Source organism: Pleurodeles waltl, chromosome 8, assembly GCF_031143425.1.
Source record: "Pleurodeles waltl isolate 20211129_DDA chromosome 8, aPleWal1.hap1.20221129, whole genome shotgun sequence".
Taxonomy (NCBI): domain Eukaryota; kingdom Metazoa; phylum Chordata; class Amphibia; order Caudata; family Salamandridae; genus Pleurodeles; species Pleurodeles waltl.
In genome coordinates this window covers 1,130,332,097-1,130,350,269 of record NC_090447.1, presented here as the reverse complement: position 1 = coordinate 1,130,350,269, position 18,173 = coordinate 1,130,332,097, and the positions used below count along the sequence as shown (strand labels likewise).

The following is an 18,173-nucleotide window of genomic DNA, read 5'->3' as shown; positions in this document are numbered from 1 at the left end:
AGTGCTCTGCACACCCTCATGACTCCGGGTCTCCCTGGTCTGATTCAGTGTCTGAGTCGCTGTGTTCATTAAAAGTGTCCAGCATTAACCTCCAGGCTGCCAAATCCTCAGCAGTTCTGTGATCAGAGTGAGAGAGATGCAGGTGTTGTTCCTCCGCAGCTCCCCACTCAAGGACATTTCTGACCCATAGGGCCCTACTCATTACTACATCCACCCAATGTCCATTCTGTGCTTAGCATGAAGCAGCACCAACTCTAGGTGATCATACAAAATCTTGCATCCCCTTTGCTTTACTCCCATGCCAGCAGACACGCCCTGGGTGTTAGAGGATGTCAATGCATATGGCCCTCTCATTTCGAGGTACTACCACCTCCGAGAAGCTATATAGCCCTGCAAACTGCCATGCCAGATGCAAAAACATGACACCCTCCTCCTTTGCCTATTGGGGTCAATACTATTTAACCGGTATGGTATTACTTAAGTGTAGTGCTTAATTTGTAAATGAAAAGGTGCCGGTGCCAAAAGCCCTCCTCTTTAACACGTGGCTGCTGCCATTAAATGTACGAACACAGAATACTGAGGCAGCGTAATCCCGAAGCCATCTCAAACCTCTTCAATCCATTTAAAACCACTTCCTGCCCCTTCAGCTCACTCTTGCAGCTTTCTACTTTCTCCCATTGTGACGCTTTTTCTTTTTTCTCTTCCTCCATCTTTCCCAAACATATCTTTTGCTCGCAGACGACTAAGGGCAGGCCCTCAAAAATAAGTGCCGGTGCTCAGCACCGGAAACAACAAGCACAAATTAAGCACTGCTTAAGTGTGGTGTAAATAATTGAAGTACAACAATTCAAACCTGCCGATACAGGTCACCATTTCCACCAAGCTGCTCGCATGTCCCTAGTTCGAGTCCGCAATGGGTTCCGCTTGGTCTGTCTCCCATGCCGTTCTTGCTTTGTACAAACCCTTTGTCATGCCTCCTCTGAGAGCTTTGTAGGATAGAGTGATGAGATGTCTACCCTTCCGCCATCTGATCAACCCACCCAGTACATGAGAGCTAATGATTCTGCAGGATATGCATTATATATCCTTTGCAGTGTTTTCTAACTTGGAATACTGCATAAAATGGCCCGCCTTACTTTGAATGTTTCCTGCGCCTCCTGGAAAATAAGAAAACCCTCTCCCGGGTACAAATCGCCTGCTAAGAGGCATCCACCCTCCCTCCATGTTTCCATGGACATATCAAGATCAATAGAGTGGAAGAGTTCAAGATCCCAGAGGGGTAGTTCCCTGTCAGTTGTTGGTTTTGGTCAGCCATCAGACTGCATGCTGCAGATGTGCTGCAAAATAGTAAAATTGTATGTCTGGGAAGGCCAAGTCTCCCTCCTCCATGTCCCTTTTCAAGACAGACAGAGCCAGCAGACTACATTTTCCTGCCCATGCCAGCCACATTAATGGGCTATTCAGCTTGCAGAAAAATTTCTCTCCAAGGGGGAACAGTGCATTTTGAATGAAATACAAGCATTGTGTGAGGAATACAATTTTTGTGATAGCCGCCCTCCCCATGACTGATAGGGGCACCATGTTCCAGAATTCGACCAACCCACCTCAACCCCACAACACCCTGTCTACATTAAGAGGCTGATGGTCTGCTGTCGTGCTCATTACCATAATTCTGAGGTATCTGAAACTCTCCCTTTCCTATGTGAGTCCAATGTCAGGCAACCGTTCCGGAGGTGACTTGGCAAACCTCCCTACTGGAAATGACAAGGTCTTCTTAAGGTTAACGCACAGGCCAGATACCCAATCAAACTCCTCTAGGTGGCTCATGAGCAAAGGTACCACCTCTGCAGGCGAGTGAACATATACCAATGCATCATCAGCATACAATTAAATAATGTGGGCCGACTCTCCTACCCGTATGCCACAGGGTTTCATCTTCCTGCATAGTAAAATTGCCATGGGTTTGAGCGCCAAAGCAAATAGGGGCGGAGAAAGGGGACATTCCTGATGGGTGCCCTTTCTACACAGTCCAGGCCTCCGAGACTTCCGCCCTTTGACTCTGGTACGGGCCACAGGGTTTGCATACAGCAGTTGTACCTATTCTGTAAAGACTGAACCGAAGCCCATCCCCTGCAACACCGTCATGACATAGCTCCACCTGACCATGTTGAACAATCAACATGAGTGCTATTTCCTGATTCGCACCCAAGGTCTCATGTAGAACATGGGTCATCTGCCTGAGATTGAGAGCCGTGCTGGTGAGGGTATAAATCCACACTGATCCTCATGAACCAGGTCAGAGACCACCCCCTGCAGCCGCTTAGCCAGCAATTTGCAAAGGACCTGAACATCAGAGTTGATCATGGTGACTGGCCTGTATGAGGAGGGGTCCTCAGCCCCCACCCCTCTGCCCCCGGTTTCAGCATAAGGCATGTACTGCCTTGTGCATAATGGGGGTCATGGTTTAAATTCTCTGCACCTCAGAGAAGACCTCCAGCAGTTTCTCCATGAGAATTTCAGAGTAGGTCTGATAGAAGTCAGCAGTTAATCTATCTCCCCTGGGGTCCTTGGCTCTGTGCAACTCCTAAAGAGCAGAACCAAGCTCCTCCAGCATGAGGATGTTGTCTAGGTCTCATACAGATGAAGCAGCACTGATGCATGATTGGAAAGAAATCTTCTTAGATGGTCATCCGTCTGCAATGACCCAAGGTCTACCTCTGCGATAAGGAGTAGGTCGCTTGTCTGTGGAGTGTGTCAAGGAATGACAGATATACTCCTGCGATTGTGGGTGAAGGGTATGTCAGCAGTCAAGGAACCCCAGGTTTTGCATGACCCAGGCCGGGGACTCCGCCATCTGGGCTTTCATACCATGTTGCAGTGGATGACAGTCTCTGTTCCCATCGAGGATGCAATTTAAGTCGCCCGCCCACACTATTGAGGAACCCACACTGCCCTTGAGCCACTCTTGTATTATCCCATAAAACTACCCATCATCAACATCGGGCCATAGGTGTTGAGAATAGTGATATGTTTGCCATCTAGTGTGCCCTGAAGGAGCACATAGCATCCCTCCCCATCTGCTTCGCTATGCATATGTCGGAATGGCACCCCAGTGAGCCATTCAAATGGTCAGCCCCCTGGCATAGGATGAATAGGTTGCAGAGTATAACTGGTCTCTCCTTTCTTTTACCAGCTTCTGAGCTTCAGTATCCATCAGATGTGCCTCCTGCAAACAGGCTATCTGGACCTGTTGGTGTTGGTACAAATGAACTCTATATCTTTTGGCATAACCCGTCAACCCCATGATGTTCCAGGTGATGATGTGAGTATCGTCAGTCATGTACACATGTGGCCCCCACCTGAAACCAGATGATCCATCCCCTGGAGGGAAGACCGGTACTCCCATCTTGCAACGGCACATGCACTGTAACAACAAACCAAGTCCCCACAAAAACTAGGGAGTAAAATAAGCAGCAACAAAATAACATCCCTTGCCCCGGAAAAACCACCACACAACAGAACTGTGTATTCACCCAATCTTTGTCTTGCTACCAGGACTTACAAACTAAATTCCCTCCCCAAAAACAGGCCTACCACTTCGCTTGGAAAGAGCATCCCCTGCCTCTCTCGCTTGACATTAACAGCACATACTGTGTACCATTGTCACACATTTATAGCAAAGTAAATTCCTATTGCCCCCCACTAACATGTCCCTTCCACAAAAAAGGGAACCCAGGTTGATCATGTCTCTCCCTGACCCCCAGGGGGCATTACTTATCTCCATGTCCATTGTTAGGTCCATTGAGTCGCTCTGTGGGCTAAACCCCAAGGTGGAGGCCACTATGGACATGGTGCAATCATTCTGGATGTTGATCCTTGGGGAACTCCCACCATCGCCTTCCTGGCTAGGCCTACGTGTTTGTTCATCCCATGCCCTCCAGTCCAGGTGGCACGGTCTTCCAGACCTCTCCAGAAGCTCCTTTGCTCCCAGTGCACCCTGTCTCACACTTATAGCCACTGTCAAACGTCCTCAGGCGAGCCAAAGAAGTGGGGTTTGCCCTCTGAGATCACCCGCAGCCAGAGGGGTACAATAGCACGTATCTGAGACCCATTGCTTTCAGTGCATAGAATAATTTAGACAAAAGTTGAGTCCTGGTTACAATTTCCTCACGGAATGCGACATAAGGTATAGATTTCGTACACAGCGTCACACCTACCATATGTGATATCTTCATAGTTGAGGATTACAGACTTTGTCTATCCAATGCCCGTTTTTGAATTTCCAGTATGTCAAAACAGTTTGCCAACCACCAACAATGTCCCAAGGTCACGTATCCTAGAAAATGTCTCTCTGGTACAGAGCCAACAGGCACCAACAGCAGCAGAATCATTAATGTCTGACTTTCCCTACATGATTTTCACCTATAGTGAGGTACTGCTAACTAAAGTGTTACATTTACTTAATGAAAGTTAATTACATTTACTAAAAGCAAAGCACACAGATTTTGATCTTTTGCTCGAAATTACTTGTGTTAGAGAATTTTCTCCATATTTTAGGGCATTCAATTAATGTATAGGGGATTGAATAAAACAATGTTAAAGTGTTTTATCATACTCTAAAAATTTCAATATATAAAAATCCATACTCTTAATATATACAAAACTGTTTAAAACATATGAAAAGCAATGCTATCACTGATTATATATTATTTACTTCATTGGTTGAAGGCATATACCTCAGGGATAGTTCCGGGAGAGCGGTTGAAGAGGAGAGTTAGCTTTTTACCTAAGGCCAAACTTACTAAGAGTTCACACAGCGAAGCAAGTAAAGTTGCTGAGCTGGGTTGTGTGAAAGGGAGACAGCAGAACTGTGGCTCTCTACTAAGAAGTAGTTCAGTTCTGTTCTCTCCCTTTGCTGGCACACTTTTGACAGCCATGTGCCAATGCAGGCACCCTTGTGCCATAGTGCACGGGTATCTGCATTGTGGTCAGCATAGATTTTGTGCAGGAAGGGGTCCCTTCCGATACAAAATGTCTGCTTTGAGCCATTTTTGTCTTTGTATGTGTGTTATAGAACGCAGCAAAGATGCGACGCGGAAAAAAGATAGAAGAAATTAAAATATTTCTCCTCGTTACACTTATCTCAGGGAGGTACAGGATTTTGATGCAAGTGCTTGTCTGCAATTACTTGTAGATATTGATTTGCGGAAAAATCCCTGGGTGGTTACTTGCCCAAGCACTGACCAAAGAAAGGCCCCTTGATGCAAAGTAATGCAATGCAGCATGTTGTGCTGCGTTGCATTGCTTTGGGTTACAATTCAACACAAATCTCTATTTGCGTTGGATTGCAAATGCCACCAATAGACTTTGCGTCGGTCGGCGTTAATATATAACACAAACCCGACACAAAGGCCCAAATTAACAAAACTTTCACAAAATGCAGTGCTGCACTGAAATTTGCTGCACTGAATGCGAGGGAGAGAACAAGAAAGCGCCATATCTACAAAGATATGGCACTACATTGCTCTCTCCCTAGCACTTAGACTGCTTTAAACCGCCAAGCATCATGCACACATCTTTGCAACATACTGCAAAGGTGTCTGCTCGAGTCTATAATAGGCTCTGTGCTGGAATGGTGCCCTTCCAGTACAAAATATTATGCCTAGAAAAACTTTAAAACATTTCACACTTCGGATGTGTCCTCCACTGTGCAGCACACATGCAAAGTGGGAAAAAATGTTAAGAGAAACAAAAGCATTTATCATTTTTACTGCCTGCTTTCAAGTGGCGTTATTTTTTGGCACAAAACTCTGTCTACTATAGTTGGTAGATAAGGTTTTGGGTCAAAAGCCATGGGTGGTTGCATGGGAATGCCCATGTACCACTGATGGAATGGCCCTTAATGCAGAGTAATGCAAAGTAGTGCTTTGTGCTGCTTTGCGCTACCTTCGGGCAAATTAAATCCCCAAAAACATTTTGCAAAGGTGACATGAACCCAGAGCAAAATGTTTGTTAATGTCTTTTTACATCTAGCCCCTAGTTGCCAGGATACAGGAATGCAATAGCTACTGGGGACGGGGAAGGAAAATGCTGAGATGGGGGAACCCCGGGGTGTCTACAAGGGATAGGAGGAAGAGGAAAGTCAGAGTCAGCTTGTTGAATGGAGGAATACGAAGATGAGGTGCATGTTTAGGTTTTGCATGAAGATGCTGGCAGAAGGAGAGTTTGAGGGCTGAGATGACAGTTCTGGAGTCTTGGGCATGTGCAGGAAAGCTTCACTATAATTATTATTATTTTCATTGTTATTATTATTAATATGATTTTTATTATTACCATTGTTGGAAATTACCCCTTTTTGACATGGTCATATCTAAAAGAGCAGATATGCCTCTGCTATGTCTTTTTTGATTCATAGACATAGTGAGTGAACAGGGAAGCCATTTTAAGTGCATGTGCTGCACACTGGTCAATACAAGTTCCACAGCTACATGATGGCTTCTCTGAATATAGGGATGTTTGGTATCAACCACCTCATAATAAACCCTCACTGATGCCAGTGATAGATTTAATAATACATGCACCAAGAGGGCACCTTAGAGGTGCCCCCTTAAAACCTGCCATTTACCTGTGTGCTGGCTGACTAGTTTCAATTAGCCTGCCACCAACAGACAGGTTTCTGACCCCCAAGGGTGAGAGCTTTTGCTCTTGGGCGGTCAGGAACAAAGCCCGCTAGCACACTCCTCTAAACAGGATGACCTGCAAAGCTGCATTCCAAGGCAGGGGGCTTCAAATAAGCCCACTGCCCTTGGAATACAGATCTAGCTTCCCTCATAAGGAAGATGACAACCCCCTGCCCCAGGGCACATATGGCACCTTTACAGGCAGGAAAATTAGTAGTCAGTAAGGCGGGTCCACTCTCAGGTCAGTTCCACCCCCAAAGTGAGGAAGTGGTCAGATAGGGGCATAGTGACCCTAGGGGCAAGTAGCCCATTGGCTACTACCCTACACTCTCCTAGATGCCCCTAAATTCAGTATTTAGGGGAGCCCCTGGCACCAGGAAATCAGATCCTGCTGACCCGAAGAAGAACGACACTTCAGAGACACAAAAGGCAACAACTAAAGACCAGCGACTGACTCGGCACCAACCTTGCCAGCCTGCCTGCTGACTTCGATAATTGCAAGAAAGAAGCCTTGTCCTCTAGTTGATGAAACCTCCAAAAGCCCAGGAGCACTGCAGGCCTTCACCCCACCACAGGGAACGCCAGTGGAGTAGCAAAGCTGATTCCCTGCATCTTGCAGGCACTCATAACTCTGAGGAGGACTCTGGACAGCCAAAACCCGATGCTGGACATCACCACTGCCCCCAGTGCCCCCTAGCCCGAGTTGAGGTGGGCCGACGGTGCCAGTGCAGTCCGCAGGCCTTCCAGAGACAAAGTTCATCATGGGTCTCCGCAGTGTGACCTTCACACCAACCCCTGCAGTCTCTTTGTGTAGGACCCCCTTTACCGTGACCACCTCCGATGACAGAAACCTGAAGGTCAACTGCACCTTTGCACCCGACTGCCCTGGATCAAAGAGAAGAGGAATACTGGTGCCCCTACATCTCAGCCTTGTGAGACTGAAGCCCTCTTGATGGTTCGGTGGGACTGGACCCCCAGTACACACCTGCAGCCTCTTTCTGCAGATCCCCCTCTACCACAACCGCAAACGGTGATGGGAATCTGTAGGTCCCTTGCACCTCCGCACCTGGCTGCTGTGGACTGGGGAGAAGAGAACCACTTGTGTACCTATATCCCTAAGCATTGCAAGAACGGAACCCCATTATTGGTTCAACCAGACTGGACCTCCAGTCCCTGCCTGCAGTGCATTTCTGACCGGACCGACCCCCATTGACTTCAACAGAGCACCCGACGCTGAACTAAACTGCTGCACCCAACTGCCCCAGTGCAGCCCGAGTTCACCTGTTGGTGGGGCCTAAACCCTATCCCATACTAACCTAAAGTCTGGAATATTGGTCCTGTAGGTCACTGCTGAGTACCTGTGTGCCATATTTGTTTTTCCTCCATATGATAACATTGCAGCTTCAGAAAATTGCACTGTGCTGACTTTTCAAACTTGTGATAATTTCTGTTGCAAAATGTACTTACCTGATCGTATTGATTCTGGTGGCTAAACATATATAAAGATACTTATTATTTTTGTAAATTGCTGTGGATCTCCTTATTGAGTTGTGTGTCTAATTTATTGACTGTGTGCCTTTGATAAATGTCTAACACTCCTCTCTGATAAGCCTAAGGCTGCTTGACCACACTACCCCCCCTAAAAAAGCACATTGGGATTGCTAGAGCAAGCCCCTATCCACTCGTAAGGGAACCCCTGTACTCTTTACACAGTGTACCTTATTTTGGTATACTATATAAAGAACCAGCTTACTACAATCACGATCATCTTTATTATTATTTGTAGTTGTAGTCCCAAGCAGCACCCATGGAACTAGAAGGAATCTAACGCATTCCCATATTTACAAGTCTGGGAACGCATCAGATTCCTACATCACCTCAGGGATGACGTAAGAGTGACGCAATGGAGAGAAATATCTTTATTTCCCCCCGTTTTTTCCTTTTCCACACAAAAAGAGGAAAATACCTCTTGTGATTGTTTTTGTGCAGGAAGGTGTCCCTCCCTGCACAAAAACAATAATTCCCGCACCTTCCTGCACATAAACAATCATACCCACAAATCAGGCACCCTTTCCTTTCACCATGGTGCAAGGGTGCCTGCATTGGTGCATGGCATCAATGTGTGCACCAGTGCAGGGGGGGAGGACATAAATGTGCTGTATCTTGTAGATATGGTGCATTTCTGCCATTTCCTTGTTGCGCATGGTGGCGCAGCAAGGCACTTGTAAATGAGACCCTTAATTCTACAGCCCTGTGTGGTCTGATCATGGTTATCTCTGGAAGACATAAGAAAAGCCTTGGGTACTTTGTCATTAAAAACAAGTCATCTTTCCTACACAGTTCCTACCTTTTACAAATGTTTGCAAACCTTTTGATTTACAAATGTTTGCGGCTACTAGATTTTGAAAACAAAGGGGTGGTGGCCAATTCAGCCCAACAAACCAGCCATCCATCCAGCACACCTTGCTAGGGAGTTGAGCATCCATATAGACATATCTTGTATTTAGAAATGGTAGGGCTCTTAAGTTGTTTTGCAAAGCTTTTGCAGTAATATAATGTCCGAATTTTCCTTCTTTATCGTGGATTACGATCTCGTGCTCTGGAAAAACCTCTGGAATGCACGCAACTTGCAATAAGAAGCTTTTATTTATGTCTTTATTTAATAGGTCTTTGTATATATACTGAACATGTTACCTAAAGGCCACTTCAGGACACTCTGGGAAACTACCATCTTCGTTGTGTAGCACAGGCTTGGTTTTAGCGCCAGGAAGCCACTTCCTGGGATGGAGAGTCATATAAGAATTACATAACATAGCACAACATAATAGAACTGTTGGTGACAGTCGCTCAACGTGACCGAGTGGATTCCTATGCGATCATCTTAACCGAATCCAACAACGCGCCTGAGACAGATAGGCTCAAATAAATGTCTGATTCGGTCTTTTGCTGGTGGTTAAGATTGTGTTTACTTATGACAGTGTCACAACGAATCTGAGGTTGGTGATGCCTAGCTGACAACTTTGAAGGGCCTGTAACATAAGATCTAAATTAATATTTGTTGTTTTTTGATAAAAGAAATCTCTTACATATCACCTAAAATTCTCCCTCATATACTTTATAACGTGTAAAAAAACAAAATATTACCAATTATATGTTGGGCAATACAAATCTACAAAGAAATGTAATGAGGTAAATGGGATGTTGTTTTCAACACCTCGAAGTGTTAGTGGGAACGTAATAAATTGCAGTCAGGCTGAGATGAATGCAGTGCACGGCACATCTGTCAGTCAGCCCTGGAGGACATTTTTGTAATCTCCCCATGAATCATAAAATGGGACATCAGGGCCACGAGGTATTAACCGTCAGGGCTCTAAATGATGGCGCCTGAGGCTGCAGACTGAGGACACTCAATTCTCAACCCAACCTGACAGCGGTAGGCCGAGCAGCAAGAGCCACGCTATTTCAAGGAAGCAGGAACTTTACTTTAAGTGCCATTTGCAGTTTACACTGGAAGGAATTAACATGCACACTCAGCCCAGATTAACAATCTGCATCAGGCTAACCTGCCTCTGTCTGCAGTGTCAATCTGCCCCATGCTGTGAATGTTATTCACATGGAGTGGAAATGTTTTTTAGTTATATGTTTTAACATTCAAACATTTAATCAACACTGTTCGTATCCACTCTCATGCACATGTCGATCTTAATACATCTATTTTTACTCAAAAATAAAAAAATTATATCGGGTCACTTTTAGTCAATTCACTTTCAATTGAGGATCAAACGTCTCTGTCACTGAGCCTGCAGCGCTCCATGTAGGCCAGGACATGCCAGGGCTGAGCTCTGGAAAAGCAAAAAAACGCAGGAACCTTAGAGGCCTCTATTGCACCATTGCAGCTGCTATGGAAAGTATTCAGAAGTGTCCGCCGTGACACGTGGGCGAGCAACACACTGGACACTGTAATTTGCCCTTGGTGTCCCGGGTTTAACATACAATGTCATTCCAATTGAATAACCAAGTTATCTAATCATACTTTTACATTTTATCTTGTAGCATATTCTATTGCTTAGGGTCCAGGACAATGGTGCTCTACAGTCTGTTAAATAAGTACATTGTTTCATGCAGGTATTTAGTTCTTCTTAATCCAGTAAGACTATTTAGGAATCTTTCAAGTGCAGGATTCTATTTCACATGTAATTGAAACCACCCTCAGCTATAGGTGCCAAACCCCAGGTGGATGTTTCCTAGAAAGGTTTCATTGACCACTTCTCATTTACTGCTCAAACTTTTTCGACTCATTTAAAACTGCTTCAAAGCCTTCAAAGTCGCTGCTTCACTGAAGTAGCTTAAGGACCCGATTAAGACAGGAACGGAAACGCAGCTGCTGCCACAAATCAATGGAAATCTACCTTTCCCAACAGGCCACTTAGGGCCATATTTATACTCTGTTTGCGCCGGATTTGCGTCGTTTTTTTTAACGCAAATTAGACGCAAAACAAACTCCATATTTATACTCTGGCGTTAGACGCGTCTAGCGCCAAAGTTCATGGAGTTTGCGTCATTTTTTAGCGTGGACACCTACTTTGCGTTAATGATATGCAAGGTAGGCGTTCCCTCCTAAAAAATGACTCAGAGGCATGTGTGCCGTATTTACACTCCCGGGCAAAAATGACGCCCGGGAGTGGGCGGGTCAAAAAAAATGACGTCCAGCCGCTTTTGCGTCGTTTTTTAGCGCCTGGTCAGGGCAGGCGTTAAGGGACCTGTGGGCTCGGAAGGAGCCCAGAGGGTCCCTCCCATGCCCCCAGGGACACCCCCTGCCACCCTTGCCCACCCCAGGAGGATGCCCAAGGATGGAGGGACCCATCCCAGGGAACTTAAGGTGAGTTCTGGTAAGTATTTTTTTTTAAAAAAAATTGTGGCATAGGGGGGCCTGATTTGTGCTCCCCTACATGCCACTATGCCCAATGACCATGCCCAGGGACATAAGTCCCCTGGGCATGGCCATTGGGCAAGGGGGCATGACTCCTGTCTTTGCTAAGACAGGAGTCATTTCAATGGGGGTTGGGAGTCAAAGAAAATGGCGCAAATCGGGTTGAGGCGAAAATTTTGCCTCAGCCTGACTTGCCCCATTTTTTGACGCCCAAGCTCCATATTCCCCTACGCCGGCGCTGCCTGGTGTAAGTCATTTTTTTTTACGCACACCAGGCAGCTCCGCCGGCTAACGTCATTGAATAAATACGGCGCCCGCATGGCGCTTCAGAATGGCGTTAGCCGGCATTCGATTTTTTGACGCACAACTGCGTTGGCGCAGTTGTGCGTCGAAAAGTATAAATATGGCCCTCAGGGTGTCAAAAGGTGGACAACCCAATGCTGGAGAATCTTCCAGTTCCCCCACTGATCTGGTATCCCTCGGTGTGACGCCACCCAAATGATGGCAGATCATCTGATGAATCTATGCCAGCTGTCCTGAGGTGAATTTTGGGGACATTAGCACCAAAGATCGATATTCTACGCATGGCAGCGCAGAATATCGATCTTTCATGAAAAGACCATTCAATATCCCCAGGCATGTTTATGGTTGAACTGGTATGCATAATTTAAGGGACATTCTACTGTTCTATTATGTGTCCCATAAATATTCCAGTCCTGGTGATACTGAAACAAACAAACTGAGGCTCCTTCACATTAAACGAAATAGATGCTGTGGAAATAGATTGAATATGAAACATTGTGGAGCATATTTACTAATATTTCATGCAACGCAGGGCAGCAAGCAAAGTTGCTGCACTGTGCTGCGTTGCATGAAAGGGAGAGAGCAGAAAGGCTCCATATTTTCAAAGATATGAAGCATTTCTGCTCTCTCCGTATGCTGGTGCACTGGTGCTGCCCAGTGCCAATGCAGGCACCCTTGCACCACGGTGCAAGGATGCCTATGTTACTGGCAGGGTTGCCTTTGTCCTGGAAGTGACACATTCCTGCACAAAACAATCCTTAGACGCATTTTCCTCTTTCTATGTGTATGGCGGAATGCAGCACACGTTCAAGGAAGAAATAAGAAAGAGAAATAAATATATTTCTCCTCATTTCACCTCACTGGGGAAAGTGTATCGTTTTAACATATTCCCAGGTTTAATAGCTGTAGTAAATCTGGGGATGAAACAAAATTCATGGGCGGATATAAAGAAACGCCCATGCTCCACTCATGAAATGCCTGCCAAGTTGAAATGTAACGTAACACAGCGCAAGCAGCTGTGTTGTGTTACATTTCTTTACAAGCCATACAAGGTCATGCAAATCAGGCCTTGATTGGCTTTGTAAATTCCAAATAAGCTTTTACGCTGCCCTGCGTCACCTTGCGAGAAGCAAGGGCAATGCAAAGGCCTAGTAAATCTAGGCCTGTATTTTTCTGGTTGTTTGTTTTGTTCTATTTACACATTTTAGTTACATTCATTGTTATTTGTTTTCTGTGAACATGGGAAAACCAAGCATATGTCTGTTATTCTATATGTACAAGGTAAAAATGTACAAAAACTGTTGATATTTATTAAAACAGTGTCTACAAGTGAGAGACTAGTGTCATTAATTATGGCTGTAGACTAACATTGTCTTGTTCAATAAGCGATGCTCTGCAAATATTCATGTATTTTGAAATAAGAACTTACCGAACCACTGTTCTTCAGTAATTAAAAAATAGCTTGCAGACCGGATATTCTGATCCTTACATACTAGATATTAAAAGTCCCAAAATGAATGCAGTTGCACCACTTGGCAATTTTTACATATTTAACAATTCAAACATTGCTGTTATGTTGTATGTATGTATGTATATGTGCATGGATGTAGTATTTCTATAGTGCAAACCTAGCTGAAAAGGCAGCGGAGCACTGCAGTCAAAAACAAGCATTTAGTCAACGTGTGATAGGAGAGGAAGCTGATTTTGTATTGTTACTGCATGGTGTTGTAGTGTTCTTTAAAGAGATGTGTCTTCAATTCTTTCCTAAGCTACAGCAATGATGGGGCAGTCCTTATGGATACAGGGATATTGTTCCAGATCCTAGGTGATGTTACTTACACTGAAAGTATTTACAGTGTGATATTTTATCAGAAATGAGTACGAGACATTGGGGTTTATTGGGAGGCTCTTCTTTGAAACCTACTTCCAGACAAAACACAAATGATAAAATTTTCTGTTTGCCTACCAGACAGCTGATCACCTCCATACTTTTCATTCAAGAAAATCACAGTGCTGTTGTTCAACATGATGTTTATCTGTTTTCTTCAGGCGCAAATTAATTGCTCCTTTTGGCCAGACCTTGGCACCCATCAACATCAATTCATCAACCCACGGGGTGAAAACCCACCCCACAGTTTTTAAACATCTGCTGTAAATACTTTAAATGATAATATGGCAATACTTATTCATAGTTGACTCCCCCTTTCCCTTTGTGATTTTCTTTGAATACTGTGATGCGCTGAATGAGAAACTGCAGATAGGACACCTTGTAAACGCCTGCACATACGATTAGGCACATCCTCAACAACATGGTGTAGGAAAATGGCTCCCTGTTGCAGTTACCCCCCACTTTTTGCCTGATATTGATGCTCACTTGACTGAGAAGTGTGCTGGGACTCTGCTAACCAGGCCCCAGCACCAGTGTTCTTTCACTTAAAAATGTACCATTGTTCCACAATTGGCACATCCCTGACACCCAGATAAGTCCCCTGTAAAAGGTACCAGTGGTACCAAGGGCCTTGTGACCAAGGACATGTTGTGCCACCCTAAGGGACCCCTCACCTAACACATGCACACTGCCATTGCAGATTGTGTGTGTTGGTGGGGAGAAAAAGGCAAAGTCAACATGGCATCCCCCTCAGGATTCCATGCACACAAAATACTGCCTGTGCCATAGGTAAGTCACCCCTCTAGCAGGCCTTACAGCCCTAAGGTAGGGTGATCTATACCACAGGTGAGGGCATAGCTGCATGAGCAATATGCCCCTACAGTTTCTAAGTCTATTGTTAGACATTGTAAGTACAGTGTGGCCATATTAAGTATATGGTCTGGGAGTTTGTCAAAAACGAACTCCACAGCTCCATAATGACTACACTGAACACCGGGAAGTTTGGTATCAAACTTATCAGAATAATAAACCTACACTGATGCCACTGTTGGAGTTATTTAAAAATGCACACAGAGGGCATCTTAGAGATGGCCCCTGTATTTTACCCAATCTTTCAGTGCAGGACTGACTGGTCTGTGACAGCCTGCTGCTGAATGATGAGTTTCTGACCCCCTGGGGTGAGAGCCTTTGTGCTCTCTGAGGCCAAAAAAAAAGCCTGCACTGGGTGGAGATGCTTAACACCTCCCCCCTGCAGGAACTGTAACACCTAGCAGTGAGCCTCAAAGGCTCAAGCTTCGTGTTACAATGCCCCAGGGCACTCCAGCTAGTGGAGATGCCCGCCCCTGGACACAGAACCCACTTATGGTGGCAAGTCCAGGGGAGATCATGAGAAAAAGAAGGAGGACAGCCCCTAAGGTGTCTTGAGCTGAGTTGACCCCTGCCTTTAGAAATCCTCCATCTTGATTTTGTAGGATTCCCTTAATAGGATTAGGGATGTGCCCCCCTCCCCACATGGAGGAGGCACAAAGAGGGTGTAGCCACCCTCCAGGACAGTAGCCATTGGCTACTGTCCTCCCAGACCTAAACACACCCCTACATTATTTAGGGGCACCCCAGAACCCAGGAAATCAGATCCCTGCAACCTGAAGAAACAAGAAGGACTGCTGACCTACAAGCCTGCAGAGAAGGAGGAAGATGACAACTGCTTTGGCCCCAGCCCTACCGGCCTGTCTCCGACTTTGAAAACCTGCAACCAGCGACGCATTCAGCAGGGACCAGCGACCTCTGAAGCCTCAGAGGACTGCCCTGGACTAAAGGACCAAGAAACTCCCATGAACAGCGTCCCTGTTAAAAAAACAGCTACTTCTTTGCAACAAAGAAGCAACTTCCAAAGACTGCACATTTCCCGCCGGAAGCATGAGACTTCTCACTCTGCACCCGACGCCCCCGGCTTGAGATTCAGAGAACCAACACCTCAGGGAGGACTCCCCGGCAACTGCGAGCCCGTGAGTAACCAGAGCCCCCTGAGCCCCCACAGCGACACCTGCAGAGGGAATCCAGAGGCTCCCCCTGACCGCGACTGCCTGTAACAAGGGAACTGACGCCTGGAACCAACACTGCACCCGCAGCCCCTAGGACCTGAAGGAACCGAACCTCAGTGCAGGAGTGACCCTCAGTCGACCCTCTGCCTAGCCCAGGTGGTGGCAGTCCCGAGAAGACACCCTCCCCTGTGCCTGCCTGCACCGCTAGAGTGACCCCCGGGTCCCTCCATTGTTTTCTACCTAAAACCCGACGCCTTCTTTGCACACTGCACCCGGCCGCCCCTGTGCCGCTGAGGGTGCGTTTTGTGTGCCTACTTGTGTCCCCCCCCCCAGTGCTCTACAAAACCCCCCTGGTTTGCCCCCCGAGGACGCAGGTACTTACCTGCTGGCAGACTGGAACCGGAGCACCCCTGTTCTCCATAGGCGCCTGTGTGTTTTGGGCACCTCTTTGACCTCTGCACCTGACCGGCCCTGAGCTGCTGGTGTGGTAACTTTGGGGTTGCCTTGAACCCTCAACGGTGGGCTGCCTATGCCCCAGAACTGAGACTTTTAAGTGTTTTACTTACCTCCTAATCTAACCTTTACTTACCTCCCCCAGGAACTGTTGATTTTTGCAGTGTCCACTTTGAAAATAGCTTATTGCCATTTGTACAAAGACTGTATATGATATTGCTTTTATTCAAAGTTCCTAACGTATCTAAGTGGAGAAGTGTGGCTCAATGGTTAGAGGGGCAGACCCTGGTGTAGAAATCTGGCCTGGGACCAGGGTTCAATTCCTGCCTCGGCGGGTCTTGGGCTCAATTTCCCCGGACCTGGTAATTTTTGCATCGGTGCCTAATCTAATTCATGGCTCCCACTCTGTAACTCTGGGCAATAGCTTGCTTAATCTCCACAATGGCCCCAACAGTGCTGGGATGCCTGGCTTCACCTTGGAGGTTGCCCAGGAGTGGGCACCTCACAGGGAAAAGCCAGGAGGGGTTCCACAGCGGTATGTGTACAGCGCCTTGAGACCCTAACGGGTGAGTAGTGCGCTATACAAGTACGAAGTACCTTGCATTTAATGTGTTTACTGCAAATCTTGAACCTGTGGTTCTTAAAATAAACTAAGAAAAGATATTTTTCAATATAAAAACCTATTGGCCTGGAGTAAGTCTTTGAGTGTGTGTTCCTCATTTATTGCTTGTGTGTGTACAACAAATGCTTAACACTACCCGCTGATAAGCCTACTGTTCGACCACACTACTACAAAATAGAGCATTAGAATTATCTAATTTTGCCACTATCTTACCTCTAAGGGGAACCCTTGGACTCTGTGCACACTATTTCTTACTTTGAAATAGTATATACAGAGTCAACTTCCTACACATGGCTTCCAGTGAACATATCACTTTAGGGCATTAAAAAGGGCCCAGTAAGATTTACATACTCAGCAATGAGCAGAGGCTGATGCTTAGGAGTTTGTAGGATGTACAGAACACAATGTTGCCATACAGTGGCATGAACTAGTTGTCAGTCTACAGGTGATGTTATCAAGCATTCTGGGGCCAGTGGCATAACAAAGGCCCATGGAGCCCCGCGTTGCGGGGGCGACTGAGCTCCAGGTGTGCACTGTGCACGGGGGGCAGGCCGCTGACTGGGTCTAGAGGGAAGGGGACTCTCCAGGGACTTTGCAGGGGGCCCCCCCTCAAGTTTTGTTACGCCACTGTCTGGGGCCAGAGACATGATTGAACATAGTTCAATGTCAGGGAAATGGTTTAATGTCAGCCACTTCCTCATTTTGCATATTTTAAGCAGCTGACCTCCAGGAAGAAAGAGCCCTTGCCACCACCTGCTATTTATTTTCTCTCCTGGGCCACTCCTAGATTTGTTCATGTATATTTTCGGTGAGCACTTTTCATCCAGTTTTCTTTTCAGTGATTGTGTGTTGTGTGGCGAGAGTGCAGGAAGCAGTTGCTGACTTTGGGTCTATGCTCAAGAGGCAACCAGAAAGAGCAAGGCTGGGGTCATACCTGCTTCTGATCTCATCTCATTGCAACATTAAAACAGAGCCTCACATTGGGCTGCTGGAGGGAGGCTCCGCCTGAATGCTCACACAGGGGGCATGAATGGTGGTGAGAACGATGGATTGGGGACACAGGCGGTGCGGGTGCATGACATTGGGCACAGGTTGGATGATACAGGTGGCACAACTAAGGGCACACGAGTAGTGACACAGTTGGAATGGGAGAGGCGGCACAGGCAGGGGTGGAGGCACCCAGGGCAATTGGGGGTCTTAAGAGGGGTCTTACAGATGCTGAAAAGAAGCACATTTCTACTTTATGAAACAACTA

The 18,173-nt window shown here is 46.3% G+C and overlaps 1 protein-coding gene across 1 annotated transcript in view; it reads right to left on the bottom strand.

The window, feature by feature from the left end:
• CNMD (chondromodulin) overlaps positions 1 to 18,173 on the bottom strand; it is a 105,304-nt gene that overhangs the window by 63,333 nt on the left and 23,798 nt on the right. The gene's annotated exons all lie outside the window — the stretch shown is intronic.